Below are 23126 nucleotides of genomic sequence, written 5' to 3'. Positions count from 1 at the left end.
TATTGTGTTAACCAAACGGTTGAAGGCTTATAGTAAAGAGTCTCTTTTCTTTGTTTGTTCATTAATAACTTGTTTGCTCCCTCTGTATTTAGTAATTGACAACATTGTTGATTGATGAAAACTTGCATACATGAGCCCGACCACAGTCACAAACACACACACACACACACACACACACACACACACACACACACACACACACACACACACACACACACACACACACACACACACACACACACACACACACACACACACACACACACACACACACACACACACACACACACACAACATTGTTAAAACTTTTCTGGTTGAACAGAACAAAAGCAGAAAATATGAATTTCATTGTCTCCCTCAACATGAAACATGTACAACCGTGCACAGAAGAAAAACAGGATGTCATTGAAACTGAATCAACTTCGATATAGAATATTGTCCTCGTTTTGTTCTATGAATGACTGAATTTAAAAAAAATTATGTGAACTCAAAAGAGCAGGAAATCCCAACACTACATAGAAATGGACTTAAACACTTGTGGCCTAAAGTTTTCAAATTATGTGACAGATTGAACAGGGTTTCTGATGAAGCGCCGCAAGGGATCAATGGAAAGTGAGAATGTCTGACACTTCCCAAAATGTCTGTCTGAAACAGTCATCCACAGGAAGTCGGTGCGTGACACACACAACCTAAACAGGATACTGAGAACTTAGTGTGTTTTATAAACAAGAGTAAAGAAACAAGGGACAATATTCAAATCAGATCAGCAGTAACCCGTGGTGAACCACAAACACATAACTTATCATTGCTTTTTGTTTAAGCGGTGTAACTGGTTTGGAGCTGTCAAATCCACAAGCGGCTCCCAGCGATATAATTATCACAGGGAGTAGAAATCCTGTGCAGCTGTTTTACAAGTTCAAACACCGGAATGTGTGATGTAATCTACACCTTGATTAGGCTGATTAAAACGTATTATTTTGTTTAATGATTTTCAATTAGTGTCATTATTTCTATATGGCCTACACTTTTTTTGTTCTGAATTGAATCTTGGCCAAGAGCTGCCAGCTCTATGGTTCCTGTGTGTGTTGAAGTCACTGCCGTCGCTCAGGGGAGGCTGGTTTGGAGGGTAAATTAAGATTGTTATCGCTTTACATTAGTCCAAGAAGCATCCAGATTCATCTTGCCTCTTCCGATAAAAGAACGAGTGAGGTCTGCTGAGTGCACTGCACTTTCTTCCTTCCCTCCTTATCCCCCTCCTTCACCGCATCGTCTTCCTCTTTCTAGTTCCATGATGACGAGTTTAAGCAGTAGGATCTGCTATGTCCACTCCTTTCTCGTTCTCCTTTTCCCTCCTGTCCCCTCTGAACCTGGGAGTGAAACAGAGGACAAAGGACCATTAATACAGTGGCTGTAAATCTGAGTGGCAAGACAGGTCTCTCCAGAGCTTCTAGAGAAATGCCAAAGCATAGAGGTGGCACAGCAAACCTTGTTCATCTCCCTGTACACAAACTCAACCCCCCCCCCACATACACACACACTCAAGCAAATAGCACCGGCTTCATCTGTACATCAACGCCTCTATCTCTGCTATTGTTTGCACCTACACATCTGCCATATGTATTCTCTAGTTGTTCCTAACAGCTTTGTTAACACACAGAACTGGATAGTGGTTATCTGGCACAGTGTGTGTTTGGAGGTGATGGACACAGCCTATGTGTGGAGGATCAGACCTTCTGTTAGCCTGCCCAGATGGAGGTGCACACACAAACACACACACAGAGGGTTTGATCTCAGTGTAATAATGTTAACATGGGCAGGAGGGCAAAGCTGACACACTAACAATGCCCAGATGACCTAAGGGTAGATGGATGGTGATTGATTATAGTTACTATGCCCTTGCAGAGTTTTAGTACCGTAGTGCACTTGACTTTTAAATACTTTAAAAGGTTCCCATTACCATTAAGAACTTACAGATTGTTCTTCAAACAGTCACTATTTACAGCCAGCATTTTTTTTATTTTTACTTCTGAGTCAATGGAATATCATGAGCACTGCTGCATGGAGGAGAAGACGAGGTCATTATGGCAAGAGAAATATACACGTTTACAGTGTGTGTGTGTGTGTGTGTGTGTGTGTGTGTGTGTGTGTGTGTGTGTGTGTGTGTGTGTGTGTGTGTGTGTGTGTGTGTGTGTGTGTGTGTGTGTGTGTGTGTGTGTGTGTGCATGTTTGTGTACATGTGCAGTACTCCTGTTTAACAAGTGTCCGGACAAAACTGTTTCCACATGCAGATGAGTTTACAGGAGTTCCTAACTGGAACAACTAACACCACCCAGTCCCCTAAATGAGAGACTTTCCCCTATCGTTACAGAAGAGACACACAAACACATAGAGAAAGCGAGAGCTTAGCATGGGTTTTACAGAGGGCCTTGTAAAGAGTCTTATTTTCCACACGGTTTGTGCCGTCGCTGTTGGCATGAGAAGTGCTGAGAGGAGCTCTCTATAAAATGTATGCTCTCACTGTGGCTGTATCTCACTAATACACATCAGCCCAGCAGGCTGCGTTTACACAGGCATTCCAAATCTGATCTTTTGACAAATTTTTGGCTGATGGTCAAAAGACACATTTGTGGAAAATGATCAGAATTAGGCTGCCTGTGTAAACGCAGCCTCTGACACACCTTACTTTACTAATCAATGGCTTGATGATCAGTTGATTCGTTGAATCAGGTGTGATTGTGCTGGGATGGAACTCATTCTACACACCCGTGAGACAAAGAGAGGACATCACTTTTGACTCTTCAGAGAAAGATTGGAAATGGAAGCTAGAATAGATTGAGCTGTCAATTGCTATATTATTGGTGGAGAGTTCCACTTTCTTTTCCCATCTGTCCCTCTCGCTACCATGGTATAATCAGAGCAAATGAGGATCAGAGAGGTGGCATTCACACCCCCAACTTTCCCTGCCATACGGCGGCACTACCCATCCCTGCTGCTCACAGATTACCTGCACCGTCTTCATTGTCATTCTAATAATCACTGTCTCTATTCTGATACAATGCTGTCTCTCTCTTATGACAGCATTCTCTGTTTATTCTAATCCGAGCTACCCATTCCGTTAGAGTCTAGAGCAGTTTTTGTGTTGCGATCCACCAAGAGCTTTCAGAGTTTCCCTTTGACCTGAAAAAACATAAACAGTGTTTGTGGTTATAATTTCTTTCCATGACCCATGAAAGAATCCCTCACAACTCACACTGTACCAGGGAGTCCCGATCATCCCACACACAGTAGCTTCATATCAGCTGTAAGAAGGGCTAGTCTTTCACTGGACCTCAACAGCTGGGCAGAAACACCAAGGGGTCGCTAAATGTCATTTCTGCAAGCCATGACACCCACCACCTCAGATTGTTCTGAAATCTTTTTGGTATTTATAAACATATAAGATTAGCACATTATTTTGTGTAAAATATCATTTTATTTCTGAGAAATTAAGCTAATTGATTGCACCCAAATTGGCCATTTCAATGTATGGCATTCATAGTATTCAACAAATATAGTACCTAACATCCGATTTGGACCTAACTTTTTTCTAACAATGAGTAAGACATGAGGAATCCAAAGAAATTGTTAAAAGACACCCACGGACCCCCCACACCCCACGCCAAACCCAACTCACACTGTACCAGGGAGTCCCAATCTCACACACACACAGTAGCTTCATATCAGCTGTAAGGGCTAGTCTTTCTCTAGATCGCAACAGCTGGGCATAAGCACCAATGGAAATGAGAAATGCTTTGTCCTATAAGTATATTCAGGAAATGTATCCAGGAAATGTTGGTCTTTGCATTAGCATTATACATACTCCTGTTGTCTTTTAAAGGTTATGGATGTGGTTATAATTGCCAAGCTGTATTCATTTCCTGAGTTGGAGAAAGACCTTTAACCATTAGGCTCATGCACACAAGTAAACAGACAAAATAAGCACAGAGAGAGAGTCTGACAAATTTGTTCCAGCCACCAAGCAGAAGCACCCAGCCAGTGTATCCAATGTCTAATGCTTCTGAGTTAGGAGTTAGGCCTCAGCACTGAGAAGTGCTTGGTCATGCACAGACATTCCGACATGACGTAATGGTGGAACACTGACTTGAAATTAGAATGTCTGATGTCTCATTTGTGATTCATTCCAGTCTAATTCTATGGTTAGACCCAAGGACTGTATGGTTGGAGAAAAATGAGGAAATATAGAGTGTTGAGACATGGTCATCCATGGTGTTCAGCTCTCTCAGCAGCTCTGGGGAGGTGTGATTTCGGAGTTCTTCTGTGCTTATCCCTGCTTAGGACTAAATACCCTCTAGCGGGAAGTTAAAAACCCTCTCTAGGGGGATATTAAAAACCCTCTCTAGGGGGAAATATTTATTTGCAGAGGGACACGTGTGTGTGTGTGTGTGTGCGTGCGTGCGTGTGTGTGTGTGCACTGTAAATGCATTTTTTCTCAAATACTAATAGCAAGTTGAACTCTAAGTCAATAAAAAGTTGTTATTACTTAAAATGTTTGTGGTACTGACTCAAAACTAAATGAGAAGTCACACCAACAGTTTTTTAAAGATATAACAACACATTTTTAAAAAATCCCAGCATGCTCTGCTGCAGGTCTAATTTTTTTAATTGTTTTTAATATACGTTTTTTTTTTGCATGCATAGTACATTGAGTGATTAATATTATGCTACACAAAGATAAATAACATACACTTTTTCTGAACTAATCCAATCATTTAGTTATAATATTTGCACCCATTACTGAAATGCTTATTCCAGTTTAGATGAATCAGGTAGTCTCCTCCAGCTGTTCCTAACCCTGGCAATCATTATAAAATGCAGGTTGCGGGTGAATACAAATTTAAACTGTTGGATATCCTGATGACTCACTGCTTCCAGAAAATTTCCATCAGGGAGGCTGGGACTATGGATGTACAGTGTGGTCTGAAATGATTGACACTGTTGATAAAGATGAGCAAGAAAATACTGTGCTTTTTCGAGGCTCAAAAAACGGGGAAATTATATTATTTAATACTTATACAATTGCTCAGAGAAAGACGTTTTACATAACAAGCAAACATTTGTTTTCAATAAAACATAGGGCTAAACTATTTTGATACCCCTGTTTTTAATTCATTACCTCACCTTGCAAGGATAACGACACTTTACCTTTTTCTAAATGGTTTATGAGTTTGAGAACACATTGGGAGGGATCTTAAATCATTCCTCCATGCAGAATCCTAAAGATCCTTCATCTGCGCTTATGGACAAACCACAGGATTTCAAAGGGTGTCAAGTCCAGAGACTGAAATGGCCACATTGCAAGATGTTGATTTGGTGGCCAAATAACATCTTATTTGTCGATTTTGATGTGTGGTTATTGTCTTGCTGGAAGACCCACTTGGGGACAAGTTTCAGCCTTCTGGCAAAGGCAACAAGGTTTTTGGTAAAAATATCCTGGTACTGGGTAATGTTCATGATGCCATTGACCTTAAGGACCCCAGGACCAGTGGAAGCAATATAGCCCATAACATCAAAGACCCACCACCATATTATACGGTAGATATGGGGTTCTATTCTGCTCATGCATTCTCAATTTGACTCCAAACCCACCACTGGTGTGCATGTCCAAAGAGGTTTATTTTTCTTGTCATCTGGCCTAAGCACTAGTTCCAATCCAAGTACCAATGCCTTTTAGCAAACTCCAGGCGTTTACATTTCTTGGATGACATGGAAATATAGTTCGTTGGCCATGCACACCAATGGTGGGTTTGGCGTCGAAATGAGAACGCAGAATGCAATGCATTAGAATAAAATAATATAATGTCCCTATTGTTTTGCATACAATATAGCTTTGTATTTGTATTTTTATTATGTATTTTTTTATAAATTTTTTTACATTTTTGCTCATCTTCATTAAGGGTGTCAATAATATCATAACCCACTATATCTCAATAGTCTCACCCACCTAGTAGGTGTCCACCACACTCTGTCATTTTTCAGATCAGTAAAGATGGAGATGAGAAGTGGGAAGGAATGCACTTGACTACTTAGATGCCTCCTTTTAGACATATTTCATCTGGAGTTCTTCTGACGGTCCCCAGTATAAGAAGTCATACACCTGAGTATTAGACAGAGCACGTTAGCAGAGCTGTACAAATCAGATGGATTATACTATTGAGGTTTACATTTACTGGAGGAATTACAATGTTTGTTACTCTTCTTATTGTTCTGTATCTCACACTGTCTGCATAACTGCTCTTCAATGGTTTGTATCACAATCCGGCCATGATTGGGAGTCCCATAGGGCAGCGCACAATTGGCCCAGCGTCATCCAGGTGTGGACGGGGTCGGCCGTCATTGTAAATAAGAATTTGTTCTTAACCGACTTGCCTAGATAAATAAAAGTTAAATAAAAATACAAAATTCAACTAGAGGTGTGCCGAGTAGTCAGACAAAATGAGTATCATAACAGATATGGGCAATTTTCTGGATACAATTATGATCTGAGTATTTTTGTAATCATCCGTGATGTGAAAACTAAACATCTTTCTCATGTCAGTCAGTCAAGTAAGGTGCTACAGTGCTACACTGTCTAAGTAACTCAACTGGCTAGTTTGCTTGTCTGTAAAGGAAAGGGTGGGCTGCAGGTTGATCCGGCTGCTCTAATTGGGTAGAATGAAGCTGTAATTCTCTGTCCACTCACTTCATAAATTCACCTGATCACTTTCACTTTTCTGCTTCAATTAAGAAGGAAAGAAATTCCTCATATGTGCTTTTAACAAGGCACACATGTTAATTGAAATGCATTCCAGGTGACTACCTCATGAAGCTGGTTGAGAGAATGCCAAGCGTGTGCAAAGCTGTTATCAAGGCAAAGGGTGTCTACTTTGAAGAATCTCAAATATAAAATATATTTTGATTTGTTTAACACTTTTTTGGTTACTACAAGACTCCATATGTGTTATTTCAGAGTTTTGATGTCTAAACTATTATTCTACAATGTAGAAAATAGTAAAAATAAAGAAATACCCTTGAATGAGTAGGCGTGTCCAAACTTTTGACTGGTATATATGGGGAATTGGAAAGATTGGAAGTGATTGGGGGATTGGAAGTGATGCAGACAATTACATCGATGGACGCTGCAATATATTTTCAATATTAAAGCTGATCTAACCCTTAAAAAAAATTACTTGTGATGATGTGAACAAATAGCTCTGTTTGCTGGAAGAGGAAACCTCACCCTGTGTGTGTGTGTGTGTGTGTGTGTGTGTGTGTGTGTGTGTGTGTGTGTGTGTGTGTGTGTGTGTGTGTGTGTGTGTGTGTGTGTGTGTGTGTGTGACCTAGGCCTGCTGAGAGAAAGTGGCAGATCATGAAAGGGAAGGAAGCAGTGTTTATGTATTTTTGTCTCTCTCCTTCTCTTTAGGAATTATTCTGTGTTTCATCTTGTTCAGAGCTAGGTCACAGTCTGGGTAACGATGTGAGCAGGATCATAGAAGTACGGATAGAGAGGAACAACTAAGGTGTGTGTGTGCTAGCGTTCCTGTGGGAGTGTGTGTGTGGCTCTTGTATCGGCCTCCACAGCCAAATGAAGTGGCACGGGCACCATAAGGGCAAAACTTTGGTACAGAGAAACATATGCTGAACAAAAATATAAATGCAACATGCAACAATTTCCACGATTTTACTGAGTTACAGTTCATATAAGGAAAAAAGTCAATTGAAATGAATATATCAGGCCCTAGTTATGGATTTCACATGACTGGTCAAGGTCTCAGCCATGGGGAGCAAGGCTGAGGCAATCAGATTCGTTTTTCCCCACAAAAGGGCTTTATTACAGACAGAAATACTCCTCAGTTTCATCAGCTGTCTGGTGTCTTTCGATCCTGCAGGTGAAGAAACCAGTTGTGCAGGTCTTGAGGTAGCATGGTTACACGTGGTCTGCCGTTGTGATGTTATGTTTGCAGTGTTCTGTTTTGTGCAAATCCAATGAAACACATAATTAGGTACAGCTCTCCAAATTTTCAAGCATAGCCGTGGCTGCATCATGTTATGGGTATGATTGTTAAGGACTGGGGAGTCCTTAATGATTTGCACAGGCAAAATCCTAGAGGAAAACCTGGTTCAGTCTGTTTTCCACCAGACACTGGGAAATAAATTCAGGACAATAAGCTAAAACATAAGGCCCAATCTACATCGGAGTTGCTTACCAAGAAGACAGTGAATGTTCCTGAGTGGCCGAGTTACAGTTTTGACTTACATCTGCTAGAAGAGCTACAGTATGGCAAGACTTAAAAATGGTTGTCTAGCAATGATCAAAAATCAATTTGACAGAGCTTAAAGAATTGTGAAGAGAATAATGGGCAAATTTTGCACAATCCAGGTGTGGAAAGCACCAGAAATAATCACAAATGTAATTGCTGCCAATGGTGATTCTAACATGTATTGACTCAGGGCTTTAAGTACTTATCTAATCAATATATATTAGTGTTTTATTTGTCATTTGTTGCTTTACAAATGTTATAATTTTTCTTCCTCTTTGACATTACAGAGTATTCTGTGTAGATCGTTTACAAAAACAAGAACATTTAACCAATTTTAATCTCACTTTGTAACACAACAAAATGTGGAAAAAGTCAAGGGATGTGAATAGTTTCTGATTGCACTGTATGTGTTCTCCTAGTAAGAAACTGTCTGGAAAAAGCTGACTTTCATGTTCAATCTTGCATTCTGAATTCCTGTGTTTAAGATGCAAACACTTATTAGCACATCTAAATGCATCATGTTTCAGTTTTAAACACTGACGTGTAGGTTATAAATGTATCACATGGTTTCATGTTTCATGGTTTGACAGTGTAGCATTTTAGAGACACCCTGTACCTCTGAACACAGATGGTACGAAGGATTCGCATCCCAGCACAGGCAGATGTGAGACACACACACACACACACACACACACACACACACACACACACACACACACACACACACACACACACACACACACACACACACACACACACACACACACACACACACACACACACACAAAGAATATAGCACGGACGGCAGTCTATGACCAGCTGAGGCCTGTGCTAACTACCCCAAGATAAATTCACTAACGCCACGTTTCCCTGGTTGGTGCTAAACACATAGCAGCATGACATAGCAATCCATCACAAACTGCTCTGTGTATGTGGGTGTGTGTGCATGTGTGCATGTCTGAGTTTGTGTGTCTGCTTTAGCAGGTCCAATAGAGTCCATAACTGCAGAACACACAGGTCGTAAAGGGATCCCCGAGCGCAAGAAATAAGGCTTTACGAATACACACACACACTCACAGACACTCACAGAGGAAATAAGGCCTTCTGTGCCTCATGGCTTCTTTGGCAGCATAGTCTGGAGAGCTTACTGTCTGTCTGTCTTAGCTGTGTCCTACTACTACTTAGTCACATGTGGTCAGTGGGCTGTAGCATGTGCTGGCATGAGATTCACTGAAGCTGTTTTCACTCCGATTGTCTTTTTTTAAAACATATTTTTAACAGCCAGTCTCCCTCCTCTTCTTTAATTCAGTTTAATGGTTGTTCTCTCTCTCCTCTCTTCTCTACATCCATTTAACAGCCTCTCTCTCTCTCTCTCTCTCTCTCTCTCTCTCTCTGATTCCTGTCTGGTTAGGTCAGGTTATCTGTTCTCATTTTATAAGCCTGCTCTCCATTACCCTGCTGAGCCTGTAAGTATGCATGTATATATAAGTGCGTGTATGTGCATACTCATACTAGCACTCCACACACCTGCAGACCACAGATTTATCACTCTTCTCTCCCTGTGGCCTCCTTTCTCTAAGGTGGAAACATTTTTCAGTTCAGTTCATTACAAGGACTAAACCCCTGAACAGTGTGATTTTATGACCCAGATTAATCACACCCAGACTAAAACAGTCTACATTGCAACACGCTTTGGATTCCTAACGGAGACATCAGCAGACTATATAACGAGCAGATTATAAAAACAAAATACTGTATAGTGATTACATCTGCCATTGATCATCATTTACAGCCCAAAGTGTTGCTAATACATCTCTGCCTACATCTATCTGGACACCATGCTGACATGTGGAAGAGTTTTTCATACCACGAAGATTATATCCTCCAGGATTTGTCCTCAGACTATGTGTATTTTAATGATCGCTCTTGCCTTTTCCCCCTAATATTACTACTTTCTCGCCCAGCACACGCGAGCTGTGGGTTTTAACGTAGTCTCTAACTCTCCATAGCGTGCAAGTCACAACAGAATCGCACCATGCAACATAACAACTGGCAATGGGAAATGGAAATATGGGTCTGGGTTTGTGTGATAAACATGAAGCAACATGCACGCAACAGTGATCAAGAGCTATTGGATCTATTGGTTTGCTTTATCTCTCTCGGCTGTCTAATACAATTACTGCTAAGTTGTTCATTCAATTTACAACAACCTCCATCAATAACAACTTACAGGCTGTTAGCTCTGGCTTTTGTGAGTGCCATTCATACAACATAAATTCTTCTGAGCAGCAGTCCATGCTTCCACTGTGATCTGTCAAACACGTCCTTCCCCATTCATTAAATTCTAAATCAATTTGACTAAACACATTTCTGCTTGACTGAATTAAAGTCTATTTGACTCAATTCATTTCAGTAGGGCTTCAATCTCGTTTCAGAGCTGGTCATGGATTCACCTCAGCCACGCTCAAAGTCCTAAATGATATCATAACCGCCATCGATAAGAGACAATACTGAGCAGCCGTATTCATTGACCTGGCCAAGGCTTTCGACACTGTCAATCACCACATTCTTATCGGCAGACTCAACAGCCTTAGTTTCTCAAATGACTGCCTCGCCTGGTTCACCAACTACTTCTCTGATAGAGTTCAGTGTGTCAAATCGGAGGGCCTGTTGTCCGGACCTCTGGCAGTCTCTATGGAGGTGCCACAGGGTTTAATTCTCGGGCCGACTCTCTTCTCTGTATACATCAATAATGTCACTCTTGCTGCGGGTGATTCTCTGATCCACCTCTACACAGACGACACCATTTTGTATACTTCTGGCCCTTCTTTGGACACTGTGTTAACTAACCTCCAGACGAGCTTCAATGCCATACAACTCTCCTTCCGTGGCCTCCAACTGCTCTTAAATGCAAGTAAAACTAAATGCATGCTCTTCAACTGATCGCTGCCCGCATCTGCCCACCCGTCCAGCATCACTACTCTGGACGGTTCTGACTTAGAATATGTGGACAACTAGGTGTCTGGTTAGACTGTAAACTCTCCAGACTCACATTAAGCATCTCCAATCCAAAATGTAATCTTGAATCGGTTTCCTATTTCACAACAAAGCACCCTTCACTCATGCTGCCAAACATACCCTCGTAAAACTGACTATCCTACCGATCCTCGATTTCGGCAATGTCATTTCCAAAATAGCCCCAACACTCAACAAACTGGTGCCATCACAGTGCCATAGGTTTTGTAACCAAAGCCCCATATACCACCCACCACTGCGACCTGTGCGCTCTCGTTGGCTGGCCTTCGCTTCATACTCGTCGCCAAACCCACTGGCTCCAGGTCATTTTTTTATTCTTTTATTTCACCTTTATTTAACCAGGTAGGCTAGTTGAGAACAAGTTCTCATTTGCAACTGCGACCTGGCCAAGATAAAGCACAGCAGTGTGAACAGACAACACAGAGTTACACATGGAGTAAACAATTAACAAGTCAATAACACAGTAGAAAACAAGTCTTTGCTGTGTAAAGCCCCACCTTATCTCAGCTCACTGGTCACCATAGCAGCACCCACCCGTAGCACACGTTCCAGTAGGTATATTTCCCTGGTCACCCCCAAAGCCAATTCCTCCTCTGGCCGCCTTTCCTTCCAGTTCTCTGCGGCCAGTTCTCCTTCCAGTTCTCTACTTTTTCTACTGTTTTATTGACTGTATGTTTGTTTATTCCATGTGTAATTCTGTGTTGTTGTATGTGTTGAACTGCTTTGCTTTATCTTGGCCAGGTCGCAATTGTAAATGAGAACTTGTTCTCAACTGGCCTACCTGGTTAAATAAAGGTGAAATAATATATTTTTTAAAGGAATCAATAGCTGCATTGTGTACCAGTGGAATTGTGCAGCACATGTAGGCAGGGTAGGCAGTGAATACTCTGTGATATTCTAATAAAAATATATATTATGTTAAGCCAAATAAAAAAAATATTATTTGACACATTTTCATATTGTCTGTTTTTTTCTGAAAGATTCAGGTGAATAAAACTGCACACAAAAAAAGGCGCCAGGGCATTCATGCCTTTCTTTCCATCCATACGAAGCCATACGAATCCATTAAAATCTTTAAAATGCACAACCTTTCCTGTCTCCAGGCATGGTCAGCATAGCAAAAATACTGTTTTTCCTACAGTAACTTGAAGTAGTTTGAGCCGATTTCATATTTTGCACATGCGTATTGCCTAAACATTTTCTGTGGGTAATTGCCTGGGATAAGCTGTGCACATTTGGGCATGTAGGCATCCCTTGAACTAAACAATGCTAGCTTGCTAGCAAAAACAACCTGATAAATGGACACCACTGTACTGCACCTCAAACAATTTTCCCAAGTTAAAATAATCATGTAATAAGCTGTTTGGGGGATTCGAAGAGTGAAACGTGAACTTTATTTTTTTTAAAATCTTCCCATGTACATTTCTTAACTTTCTCCATCCCACCCTCCCATGTACATACAACTATTCCACCTCTGGAATGTCAACTATAATGACAGACAGAGGCAGGATACAGCGTAGAAGATGGGATTTTATTCATGACAGGCAAGTCAACCACCATCTCCCTCACTGCTAGCTGTCGGGCAGGTGAACATTGAGTGATGGACTGTCCACTTGTCTGAAAAGTCATTACCAATTAATACTTTTTTACCCAGACTTTTCGCATCTCGGGCATTTCATTTTGCTTCGTGGACGCAGTTGGATTGGGGCTTCTCCCGCCACTCAATGTGGGCCCAAGCCTTATGTTCCATGGTGTTTACATGCACCGCGCATTGGAAGAATTACAAATCCATTGTGAATGTCTATGGAGTTTTCATTGTGAATTATTCAGATGAAATGTGTCCATATTTTGGTATTTTAGTGCCACCTTTCAGTTATAACTGTAAATGCAAAATAGGTCTATGGCTGAGCTGAGTTGATCAGTGTTTCAATTTGTAGAATTATTTGAAATATGCAGTTATCCGAGGCTATTGCTTGTCTATCTTGGCTACGTTGGTATTTACATTTGGTGAAAACATTTTTGGTCAATTTCGGTTTATAGCCTATGTCACTTTGGTTGTTGGAGCTATCTATTGTATGGTGCGGCAGGGTAGCCTAGTGGTTAGAGTGTTGGACTAGTAACCGGAAGGTTGCAAGTTCAAATCCCTGAGCTGACAAGGTACAAATCTGTCATTCTGCCCCTGAACAGGCAGTTAACCCACTGTTCCTAGGCTGTCATTGAAAATAAGAATTTGTTCTTAACTGACTTGCCTAGTTAAATAAAGGTAAAATTAAATGGTGAACTTGGGCTTCATCAAGGTTTATTTGTGAGTAAATCTGGCTTTGATAATGGCCAGTATTTACCTAACCACCGACCTCACCGTGCAGTGTCATCGCTCTCCCTGATCTATTGTGTCACTCTGTCCACACTGTAATGACACTGAGTGAACGGCTTTAACCCTGTGAGATCCCTGGTTGCAAAAATGCAACAGGTCCTAAACTCACATCCAACACTACACAGTTCATCTCCTTAGACCCAGATGTATTTATTAGTAGCATTTGTTGTGTGTCCTGTCTTCTCTATAATTTAGTGACATGAAGAAAAAATTAACCGAGAAACAAACATTCTGAGCCAGAAATAGAGGTATTTTTGTCAGTGAAGGCAAAAACGCATTTGCAAAAATGCTCTATGCCTCTCATCCCTCTGTAAGGTGTGTGTGTGTGTGTGTGTGTGTGTGAGAGAGAGAGAGAGAGAGAGAGAGAGAGAAAGAGCAGCAAAGTGCTTTCACTACATGCAGTACAATCATCAACACTCCCTTCATATCTCTCTCTCTCTTTTAGTGACGTTGGTTGAGAAGTGGCTTTTCCTAATGGGCCAAAGCTGCCAGACAAGCCCTTGAACACACACACACACACACTCTTCTCTACATCAGATATCCCTCTCACTGGGGTTTCAATGGCTCTACTCTAACCAGTTTTTTGCCCTTTTGGCTGAAAAGAATACAGACTTACTAGGGGTTTACATTTTTTTAAACATTTTTTTTATGACACTGTTATTGTTTTCATTATTTTACTTCATTAATGACCTTCAGGTCAAACGTGTTATTCATTTATTTCTGAAGTTATGGGAAAAACAAGAAAGTGGCTTAGTCTAACTGGATTAACTACCAAGGTGGGACCGTGAGTCGAACTGGCTTAACTACTGAGGTGGGACTGTGAGTCTGGGCCTGTTTCAGACTGCGAGGTCAGTCTGAAAAAGTCAGTCTGATGCTTGACTTGTTTATTTGTACCGACGACTAAAGTGACTTTCACAGGAATGGCTTGGCTGTGACTCCTTAGTGTCAAACTTCAGGTAGGCTTGGCTGTGACTCCTTCAGGTGGGACATCAAACGTTTGGGCCAGACTTTTTGACATGAAATGGACGGAGAGGGAGATGGTTTTGGAGTTTAATTATGAGATCCAATAATTCTTCTGGGTTTTCATTAAGCCTGAACAATTGTGCCTCATCAAAAGCACTCGATCAAAATCAACCCCAGCCAGAGAGAGTTGTTATTTATTGAGATTAGTCTATTTATTGAGTAATTTCATTTGTGTATCCCCAGAACGAGCCTTCGCTCCACTCAACTTAAGTTCCCAAATAAACTAATTACCTTGCCTAAAACAACACCAACAGATGGAGGGCAACAGTAAAACTTTAGCGGTGGAAAAGTTTGCGAAATGCTCGTAAGATGTGGAGCCAGCAACAGCCAGGTTTGGTTTCCAGACCATCCGAGGCAAATACCAGAGATGGTTCGGCAACACTTTATTAGGAGATGCTGCGAAGAGACAGTGTCATATCATTAAACACTGTTTGACTGTCGTCCAAGGCAAGAGAAGAAAGCAGAACACAATTGGAAGTAGTAAGTTAGGAGTAAGTGCGGCTAGCGGCTACTCAACAGATGTCCATGTAATCGTTTCCAGCTTAAGGCCTAGATTCAATCAGCAGACATCCGCATAGTAGATGTTTTGGGGGTACCGGGGGTGGGACGGCATTGAAGCCATCAAATCGGTGAGCAACTGCTCTTGTGATCATTGTCACAAAGCCACATCCGCCCCACTCCCGTTAGATGATCAGAACGAGAAAGTGTAGGCTATTTCGAAATAATTACTCTCAAATTGAAAAATTGGTCAACTTAATAATGAGGATTTCTATCATCCTAATGCAGGTGTAGATTACATCTCACGTTCCACTGTTTGAACTTGTAAACAAGGCTGCATGGGATTTACTCCGTGCAGCCAATGGAAATATCCGCTTTAGGTATAATGCCAGGAGCCACTTGTGGATTTGGCACCTCTTAATACAGTTCAACCTCAGACACAGTCAAAACACTCTCTATGAGGATGTTGGCTAAGCGGATCGGTTTGAATCGAAACTTAAATGTGTTTTGTAGTTGTGGAGAATAGGCCCTTTTATCTGCCCTAATTGTAATGATCTAATGACCAGTCACTGGATCACAGAACAGTAATATGACATCACCTGCTGGCAGAGGTTTAAAGTCATTCATTACAGTTACTCTCATTACATTACTGTAATTGAGTAGCTTTTCCAAGTACTTTTTTTGGTATTCTTCAAAGTCAGTAATTTTACTTCTACTTGATAAAATGTAATTAACATAACAGTACTTCTACTTGAGTAGGATATTCCAGTAGTCTTTCCACCAGTGCTGAGTGAGTGAAAGGTATTTTTTGTGTGAGGGAGAGAGGGCGGAAGGGAGGGGGGTGGAGGGAGGGAGGGTGTAAGGACTGATGCTGGAGAAGAGAAGCAGGTACAGGGAGTTGACATTTAATTAGGAACGGACATGCAACAGGACAGGAACAGCGTCAGAAATGGTAACACAAAGACAGACGACAATCTATGCTGAAGCGGGGAATGGAGCTGGGGAACAGACAGATGTCGGTGAAGTAATAAACCCGGTGATACAGTCCAGGTGAGTCCAGTGAATCGCTGACCTGCGTGACAAGGGAAGGCAGGTGTGCGCAATGATGGTGGCAGGAGGGCGTAACGCAGAGCAGCCTGGCGCCCTCTCGCTCCAGGGGGGAAGAGTGGGAGCAGATGTGACAGAGGGAGTATAAATGGGTGAATGTCAGCCGGTCCCGTGGACAAGTAACAGACTTTATTGTTATGCACTTCTTTGTGTAGCTTTTTTATTTATCAATTCATTTTGATTCCTTTGAATGTTTAATAAAAAAAAAACATGTTATTAGTATATTTCACAAATCATATACAGATGTGCCTTGTTGCAACTTATAAAATAAAGGAACTTAGTTCCTACTGTACATTCATTTCCTCTCTTCCTTTCAATGTAATGCTATTTAATGCAATATTTTCATTTCAAAAGCAACTCAGAGTAAAAGTAATTAAGTACTTTTTAAATGAGCTACTTTTACTTGAGTCGTTTTTTCAGTACTCTTTCCACCGCTGCCCGCTGGCCAAGAGCTTGGTGAGAACATGTTCATAGATACAACACTGCTGAGTGAAGGGGGGGTAGGATGAGATTGACCCTATTCCGCTCAGGCATTTCCAAACCATGCATCAACTCTGTTTTCTGAACTTCTGTACTATTAGCTATTTTCCCAAATGTATTGCTTATCTGTCCTTGCAAATGAAAGCTACAAGTAATTGTCTGAAATACCACCACTCTCACATCACGAAGGTTATGCTTGGCCTTCAAATATGCCTTACTAAGTATTCAGTGTAATTTTGTAATAACTGCGCTGCAATATACAGGTGACAACCATGTGTGCATCTGTGTGATGTGTTATTGCGGTGTATTCCGCCTCCTCATTAATTCACATAGAATTAGCCCATTTCAGTGTTGCGGACAATTTACGTAGGAGGCATTACTGAGCAGGACAAACTTCTCTCTTCAACCAGAGCAGAACAAACTTCTCTCTTCAACCAGAGCCCAAGCACAAACGTTTTCCTCCCTGGCACATTTTCCAGCTGCCCTCACTTCGCCTTCACTACTAATAATAACTTTGGACATGTGTGCATTTCTATCAAAGTAAGTGCCTTGTCATTGTCATTATAGTTTCTGTATATTGTGTTGTCATTTCTACTGTAGGACACCGTATGTATGTATGTATGTATGTATGTATGTATGTATGTATGTATGTATGTATGTATGTATGTATGTATGTATGTATGTATGGATGGATGGATGGATGGATGGATGGATGTATGGATGGATGGATGGATGTATGTATGTATGTATGTATGTATGTATGTATGTATGTATGTATGTATGTATGTATGTATGTATGTATGTATGTATGTATGTATGTATGTATGTATGTATGGATTGCTGGATGGATGGATGGATGGATGGATGTATGTATGTATGTATGTATGTATGGATGGATGGATGGATGTATGGATGGATGGATGTATGTATGTATGTATGTATGTATGTATGTATGTATGTATGTATGTATGTATGTATGTATGTATGTATGTATGTATGTATGTATGTATGTATGGATGTATGTATGTATGTATGTATGTATGTATGTATGTATGTATGTATGGATGGATGGATGGATGGATGTATGGATGGATGTATGGATGGATGTATGGATGTATGTAATGTACAGTTTACATACACTTAGGTTGAAGTCATTAACTTATTTTTCAACGTCTCCACAAATTTCTTGTTAACAAACTATAGTTTTGGCAAGTCGGTAAGGACATCTACTTTATGCGTGACACAAGTCATTTTTCCAACAATTGTTTACAGACAGATTATTTCACTTAAAATGCACTGTATGACAATTCCAGTGGGTCAGAAGTTTACATACACTAAGGCTAACTGACATAATTTGAGTCAATTGGAGGTCTACCTGTGGATGTATTTCAAGGCCTACTATTATCTACTATTATTCTGATAATTCACATTCTTAAAATAAAGTGGTGATCCTAACTGACCTAAGACAGTGAATTTTTACAAGGATTAAATGTCAGGAGTTTTGAAAAACTGCGTTAAATGTATTTGGCTAAGGTATATGTAAACTTCCGACTTCATGTATGGAGCATAATGGACTTACTGTTTTATTCACGTTTACAAGCACTGGTGACAAGTCTTGTATTCTGATTCTTGCATTGTAATGGACATACAGTGGGGCAAAAAAGTATTTAGTCAGCCACCAATTGTGCAAGTTCTCCAACTTAAAAAGATGAGAGGCCTGTAATTTTCATCATAGGTACACTTCAACTATGACAGACAAAATGAGAAAAAAACTATTGAAAATCACATTGTAGGATTTTTTTAATGAATTTATTTGCAAATTATGGTGGAAAATAAGTATTTGGTCAATAACAAAAGTTTATCTCAATACTTTGTTAAATACCCTTTGTTGGCAATGACAGAAGTCAAACGTTTTCTGTAAGTCTTCACAAGGTTTTCACACACTGTTGCTGGTATTTTGGCCCATTCCTCCATGCATATCTCCTCTAGAGCAGTGATGTTTTGGGGCTGTTGCTGGGCAACACGGACTTTCAACTTCCTCCAAAGATTTTCTATGGGGTTGAGATCTGGAGACTGGCTAGGCCACTCCAGGATCTTGAAATGCTTCTTACGAAGCCACTCCTTTTTTTTAATCGGGTGGTGTGTTTTGGATCATTATCATGCTGAAAGACCCAGCCACGTTTCATCTTCAATGCCCTTGCTGATGGAAGGAGGTTTTCACTCAAAATCTCACGATACATGGCCCCATTCATTCTTTCCTTTACACGGATCAGTCGTCCTGGTCCCTTTGCAGAAAAACAGCCCCAAAGCTTGATGTTTCCACCCCCATGCTTCACAGTAGGTATGGTGTTCTTTGGATGCAACTCAGCATTCTTTGTCCTCCAAACACGACGAGTTGAGTTTTTACCAAAAAGTTATATTTTGGTTTCATCTGACTATATGACATTCTCCCAATCTTCTTCTGGATCATCCAAATGCTCTCTAGCAAACTTCAGACGGGCCTGGACGTACTGACTTAAGCAGGGGGACTCGTTTGGCACTGCAGGATTTGAGTCCCTGGCGGCGTAGTGTGTTACTGATGGTAGGCTTTGTTACTTTGGTCCCAGCTCTCTGCAGGTCATTCACTAGGTCCCCCTGTGTGGTTCTGGGATTTTTGCTCACCATTCTTGTGATCATTTTGACCCCATGGGGTGAGATCTTGCGTGGAGCCCCAGATCGAGGGAGATTATCAGTGGTCTTGTATGTCTTCCATTTCCTAATAATTGCTCCCACAGTTGATTTCTTCAAACCAAGCTGCTTACCTATTGCAGATTCAGTCTTCCCAGCCTGGTGCAGGTCAACAATTTTGTTTCTGGTGTCCTTTGACAGCTCTCTGGTCTTGGCCATAGTGGAGTTTGGAGTGTGACTGTTTGACGTTGTGGACAGGTGTCTTTTATACTGATAACAAGTTCAACAGGTGCCATTAATACAGGTAACGAGTGGAGGACAGAGGAGCCTCTTAAAGAAGAAGTTACGGGTCTGTGAGAGCCAGAAATCTTGCTTGTTTGTAGGTGACCAAATACTTATTTTCTACCATAATTTGCAAATAAATTCATAAAAATCCTACAATGTGATTTTCTGGATTTGTTTTTCTCATTTTGTCTGTCATAGTTGAAGTGTACCTATGATGAAAATTACAGGCCTCTCTCATCTTTTTAAGTGGGAGAACTTGCACAATTGGTGGCTGACTAAATTATTTTTTGCCCCACTGTATATGATGTGTGTAAAAATACTTTTTGAAAGTTGTATTGGTTATGATGAGCTAATGCTGAGCAAATTACCAGCTATGTGTGGCGTCATGTTTGTTGACATCATACAATGCATTCCGGTTGTCACGTAAGCGTCTGTCAGAACAAAGATGTTATAACAAAACGAGGTGAAGGGATGGCTCACTCGTCTTTCCAGTAAACTTCTGGAAGTGAATGATGGTAGATGACACACCCCCTTCAACATGCATACTGCAAACAGGCCCAACTCATCTTGTAACCTCTTATTTTTGGTTGCCGGGGAAAAAACAAACATGTCGGTGCTCACAAGCTACCCAATGTCGGATTACTTTATATTTTAGAAAGTGTTCTACTCAATTATTTCGATCACTAGTGAGGTCACCCATGATGTGATGAATTATAAATCATAATTGCTATTAGCTCATTCATACAATGGTTTCTGTCATTCAAGAGTTAGCTAAATATGATCCCTTGTGTTAAGTCACTCTTTCCTCAGTTAGCGCTATAACTAATGTAGCCTACATTTTCTGGTTTGGATGATAATTGTGTTATGCTGTCACTACTTCTGTGAATGTCTGAACATTAAATCCAAAAATAAACTGCTCACATTGAGGACATAACATTGTAAAGACTGTGTTCGTGCAAAATGTTTCTGTGAATAAAAACAGTGTGGCTATCTCAAATGCTGACTGTTGCGTCAATCGTAACTGGACATTCTAAATAAGTATTCTAATCACACCGGTTTGAGAGTACAATGCAGGAACCACTGTAGAATGATCACACCTGTGCATTTGTGTGTGTCAAAGTGTTAATGAACTTATTACCTTTGTTAATGTGTGTGTGTGTGTGTTTACGTGCTATGTGTGTGCTAAATAACTTTATCTTCACAATTTAAGCCTATCTAATGAAGAGCCTGCTTGGGTGATGAATGTGACATTACCATGAGTACCCAGCTAATTGGGTTCTACTGTATGGTTCGTGTATTATGTAATTCCTTTCCTTTCCAGAACTTATTATAATATCACTGATATACAGGAAATGAATACGACTTGAGCAGCAGAACTGTAATTGATACAGGGAATTAGACTAGGCCTATAGGCACTGTAGGGTACTCTATGCCTGCAGTGAGTAATATTGGACTTGGAATAAAAGGTTATCTATAACATATGAAAGTAATTTGAAAGATCAAAGAATGTTGACATTTTAAAATATAGCTCTTGGATCCATCCCCACGATATCATAGTCAAATCAACTCTCTCGTTTAATGGCGAAAGTACCCTCGCCCGCAAAGCACTGGAGCCAATATCTGACCTGTTTCAGGAAACTAGAAATCGGTCACGGGTCAATACTTCACAGGAACTTCAGAGTTAACTTTTTTTAATCAAAATGCATTTTTGGCAGAAATGCATCTCGAACATGTGAACGTTCATGTACCTTAATAACAAACTTGTATTTTTTTTAAATTACGAGCCTAGTTGGTTTAACCCAGGGCCTGATTGGTGTCACACTTTTTCTCCATCCCGAGCAAACACAGCTGATTAATCAAATTGCATTCTAAACTGAAGATCATGATTAGGTGATTATTGGAGTCAGGTGTGTTAGCTGGAGCTCGGACAAAACTGTGACACCAATCAGGCCCTCGAGGAATGGAATTGCCCACCCCTGGTTTAGCCAAAGAAAAAGTCAGCAACCTTTCTGCTAGCCATGATTGGCTGAGATAATGAGTGGGCTGGACATGCCAAGAGATGAGTTTGAATTGGTCCGCCATTTAGCACGCTTCTATCTATTTGAGCTGGTCAGTATGTCTAGTCCTGTGTAACGCACATTTTTTTATGAATCAGTGTTTATGAAGCAGCATAAGTGTTGCTTTCCACTTTTTGGAGGACTGTGTTTTGAAATCAGTGGAATTTGAGAATTACAGCTAAGGAGACTGAGAAAACACCTGTCTTTAAATTTCATCTTCAAACTAATGGCAACCACGGCATCCGACTGAAGATTTGTCCAACAATGAATGATGTATATGGGTAAGATAGTCTAGCAAGCTACATTTTCAGATATTGCAAGTTTATAATTTTGACAGAAAGAGCCATTTACGTGGCTAGCTATAGCCTAATTTTAGCTAGCTATTGTGGAACCTTTTTGGTTAGCTACCTGCAGATTCATGCAGGGTAGTAACGTTATAAATTGTGATGATGGTTCATTGTTTATCTAGCTAGCTAATGTTAGCTGGCTGGCTCGCTAGCTAAAGTTACATGTATGACCTTATTATTTGTATCTCAGAGCCATTTGCTTAAATGGCTATAGCCTAATGTTAGCTAGCTAACATTGAACTTGGTTGGTTAGCTACCTGCAGATTAATGCAGGATAATGATGTAATGAGTTGGGATTATGATTAATTGCTAGATGTCTTGCTAGATTAATTGCTACATGTTTTAACAAAAGACTCCACTATGCGTTTAACCATTTCGGGTGCGTTCGTAAATTCAGTCTGGCCATCTACTCCGATTTCAGAGCACACTCATCTAACTGATTAATTTACGAACGCTCAACACCCATTGAATATAGCTTGTGTCAGTAAACATCAGTAAACTAATCGTCCAGAGTATCCTGTGTGCTCTCTTAACGTGAAACACTCTGAATTTACTCATGGACAATCTGACAGCACAGCTGCAGTCACCAACGCTCTGGATAATGGCGAGTAATGTTTAGTGAGCTGTTCTCTCTCACGTAGATGTCTGGTAGTAGCTAGCAAGTTAGCTTGGGTGCTTGACTGCTGTTGTTAGTACATTCAGATCAACCCTTAAGGAGTTGGGGCTAAAGCATAAGAGGGTGTGAACAATGCTGAATGGGTGTAGACAAAGAAGGGCTCTCCAATAGTAGTACGAAAACATTCAAAGGCCACTTTCTCAAAAGTGAGTTTACAAGTTTATCAACTTTCAAAGCAAAATTACTTTCCCATTTTTCCTCAATTGTAGTGTATGATATACCATTTTGTAGATCTGAGTCTCTACTTTTATCCAATGTAAAAAACACAATTTCAAATGT

General features: G+C 40.6%; 1 protein-coding gene across 1 annotated transcript in view; it reads right to left on the bottom strand.

Moving 5' to 3' along the window:
* Positions 1-217: 217 nt before the first annotated feature.
* The window catches only part of LOC112224334 (urotensin-2 receptor), a 77990-nt gene continuing 55081 nt past the window's right edge, over positions 218-23126 (bottom strand). The window contains exon 4 of the mRNA XM_024387827.2: positions 218-1367. The gene's annotated coding sequence lies outside the window, so the exon portion shown is untranslated. The remainder of the gene's footprint in view (positions 1368-23126) is intronic.

Source organism: Oncorhynchus tshawytscha, linkage group LG25, assembly GCF_018296145.1.
Source record: "Oncorhynchus tshawytscha isolate Ot180627B linkage group LG25, Otsh_v2.0, whole genome shotgun sequence".
Classification (NCBI taxonomy): Eukaryota; Metazoa; Chordata; class Actinopteri; order Salmoniformes; family Salmonidae; genus Oncorhynchus; species Oncorhynchus tshawytscha.
The sequence above is the reverse complement of the archived record's forward strand: the minus strand, read 5'-3'. Positions and strand labels throughout refer to the sequence as shown.